Source organism: Somniosus microcephalus, unplaced genomic scaffold, assembly GCF_052327205.1.
Source record: "Somniosus microcephalus isolate GS21.2 unplaced genomic scaffold, FLI_Smic_1.0 unresolved_chr1, whole genome shotgun sequence".
In the NCBI taxonomy this organism is placed as follows: domain Eukaryota; kingdom Metazoa; phylum Chordata; class Chondrichthyes; order Squaliformes; family Somniosidae; genus Somniosus; species Somniosus microcephalus.
The window spans coordinates 128,058,256-128,061,633 of record NW_028225179.1 but is presented as its reverse complement, the minus strand read 5'-3'; the positions used below and the strand labels follow the sequence as shown (position 1 = coordinate 128,061,633).

Below are 3,378 nucleotides of genomic sequence, written 5' to 3'. Positions count from 1 at the left end.
TTGGAGGTGGCGGTGTTCCCATTTGCTTGCTGACCTTGTCCTTCTAAGTAGTGGAGGTCGTGGGTTTGGGAGGTTCTGCCGAAGAAGCCTTGTTGAGTTGCAGGAGTGCATCCTGTAGCTGGTGGTGGAGGGAGTGGATGTTTAAGCTGACAGATAGGTTGCCAATCAGTTGATTCACTTAGACTAACCTCTACCTAGCTTATAAATAACAGTCCCTTCTGTATTTTTGACTCGGTTGCTTTGGTTACGGTCTGATTTGTGTGGAGGACAGGAAATCTGCTTGCTTGAGGTTAACATGTACTCAAGTTGTTTTCTCAGTTATCTGAAACAATTCTGCAGATATCCTTCAGAAATAGAAACACTTGTAAATATTTCCTATACATCATTACTGAAAGCATGAAAGTATTTTTTTAATACAATGCTGTGAGTTATAAAACATAGACAAACAAAATGAGGTTCTTTTTCATATAATGCTAATTGTTAAAACAGCCAGTCACTATAAGTGCTTTCAGTGAAGAGGCTCCTTAGTATGTTAGATGAACTGGATCAATTGCTGGAGTCCTTTCTCCTGGTCACAGAACAAGCAACACAATGTCATAGAATCATAGAATGTTCCACACAGAAACAGGCCATTCAGCCCATCCAATCTGTAGCAGTGCTTTTCTTCACACAGAATGACACTGCACAGAAGGAGGCCATTCGGACCATCGTGCCTGTGCCAGCTCTTTAAAGAACTATCCAATTAGTCCCACTCCCCTGCTCGTTCCACCTGAACCTGCATATTTTTCCTATTTAAGTTTATATCCAATTCCCTTTTGAAAGTGACTATTGAATCTGCTTCCACCGCACTCGTGTCTAAATGCACTCTCCTGCTCGCTCCCTTTAATGTCCCACCTAGTCTATCCCACATTCCCCTCACTCCCCTACCCATTAATATTCCACCTAGTCTAATGTCTTACAGACAATATCGTGTTTGCTGATCTCCCTTACTGCCCATATTGGTTCCAAGGATAATTGAATATGATTTGCACAGAACAGGTGCTATTTACACCTCAATAATGTAGCCTCCTCACAGAATTACCATCTTAAAACAGTCTGAGGATAAAGAACAGAAAGCATTTCCAGCAGTTCAGTTAAGGCCGACACCTTTCAATCAACTTAAAGCATCTAAAAGCCAGACAAACCCTGCCCTAGCTATTAATCTACAGCAAACTTAAACTCATGTCAGCTGTGGCTCAGTGGTAACACTCTTGCATCTGAGACAGAAGGTTGCGGGTTTAAGCCTGTTAGAACCGGGTTTTCCTGGTCCTCGTCTTGAGTTCCGTAGTACGAAGAATGATTTCAGGCTCGAGGGTTCGGAGAGTTAAAACAACATTTTATTACTTCCAACTGTTCGCAGTGGTCACACAGTATATTGAGGTCTTTTACAGTACATTCGTGTCCCGAGAGTCACACCGGGTTAGGCACGTGTTGCCAGCATTTACGTCCCCGGGAGATGTCTGACTCTCTTGATGAGGTCTTCTGGCTAAGAGCGAATACCAGTAGGGAAGCCCCTTTTATACAGTGGGACAAGGGTCATTACATCACTTCCCTGGCAACAAGCATTCTCCAATGGGGATCACTTAAGCCCTTTCAGTTTGGCCATGATCTGGTCTTCAGTCTGGCGGGCAAGTCCTGACTTGTTTCACTGCTGCATATGCCTTCCTGAAGTACCGGATCGTGATTGGGCACCGCACAATAGCTAGTCAATCATCTTCTAGCTAGCAGTTAAGCCCTTTCAGTGACCTTTATTGCTCGTTAACACTTGGCCGCAGGCTGGGGCAGGTGTCTCTCTTTTCTGCTAGCTTTGCACTTTGCAAAGCTGGGGCTGCTCTTTAATCTAATCTAGACTTTCCTTGTGCGAAGCCATTTTTGTAAGCCAATTCATCATCCATTTTATTCACATTTCCACATTCCCCCCTTTGATTCTTTGTACAATCTCCAAGAATCATTATATACAAGGTATCCTCCTGATAGTGCACTTTATCAAGACCATACCCCGTGGCTCCGTTTTGTTTGTGTTCTGGCCATGAACACAACCAAAAGGGTTTTAATTTCGAGTTTACAGATAACTGTGTAGGACCGAACAGGCTTCCTCTGGGGGTTTCCCCTCCTCTGCTGCGTCTACTTCTACCCTAATTCGGGAGAGGCGAGGGAGTATAGTAGCTCCTGCACGACTTGTACAACATTTGATAATAGTTACAAAAATAATAATTCCCAAAATTACGCCACTTATAACAATCAAACCATACAGTAATTTCTGTCCCAATGTTTTCAGCCATGCAAACCACCCTTCACCCCCTCCGGCTTCAATGAAATCAGCCAGTTGATTTTTAATCTTGTCTATAGCGTCTTGGATATTTTGTTTCTCACTATTGACGTTTGTGATGCATTTGTCTCCTATAATCATACACACACCTCCCTCTTGTGCCAAGAGGTAGTCCAAAGCATATCGGTTTTGCATGCTAAAAAGACGTAGGGTTGCCATTTCTTTATTTATGGCGGTTAATGCTTTAATGGTGCTATTGCCCAGGAGGGTGATTCCGCACATTAGATAATTCCTATTCTTGGCTGCTATCACTCCTGTGCCCCCTCCCAATGATATGGCCGATAGAATACCCCACCCTACTGAGCTACCCAGTGTGGTCGGATCCCGCCAATCTGCACAGAACTCCTCGGAGACTGCCCGGAGTTTCCGTCTGGATGGTGTATTGGTGGGGCAGGGAACAGCTATGGGGGTGATTACTCCTACTGCGAAGAGAGAGGGGAGTTTTGGCGTCACTGTTGTGTATGTTCCATTGAGGAGGAACGTAAATCCGTTCTTTGCTCGGTAACATTTGACCTCCCGGTTATCAACCTTCGCAAACTGTGTATAATAATAGTTAAGGGGGTCATTTGAGTTTCCCCCAGACCCGGACAGCTGGAATGTATCAAATGGGAAGGTCCATTTACTGGATGATACATGGGTCCCATTACACTGACCACAAATGAATTGTCTTCCTGCTGTGACATTAAAGCACCTTTGTTCATCGCATGTACAGGTCAGCTGGCCCCTGTGTGCCTGGCAGTGGTGTCGGGCACATTGTTGTTGTATGCAGGTATTGTCCTGGGGGACAAGGGCATATACACATCCCCATCCCTTACCCGTGAAACACAGGGGATAGCTACCTGACGTTGTGCAATTCTTACCCACGAGCCCTCGGCAAACGGGGTCTGTTGAGCTTATTAGCTGCACGCATCGCCCTCGAATGCCCTGGCTATATCGGCCCGTCTGACCCTCGCATGTCTGTTTCGTTGTGTCAGCGGTATATAGTGGGAGGGGTTGCCAACCTGGTGTGG

General features: G+C 45.3%; 1 pseudogene; it reads right to left on the bottom strand.

Moving 5' to 3' along the window:
* Positions 1 to 1,354: 1,354 nt before the first annotated feature.
* Positions 1,355 to 2,972, bottom strand: LOC147095838 (syncytin-2-like; annotated as a pseudogene).
* Positions 2,973 to 3,378: the final 406 nt, after the last annotated feature.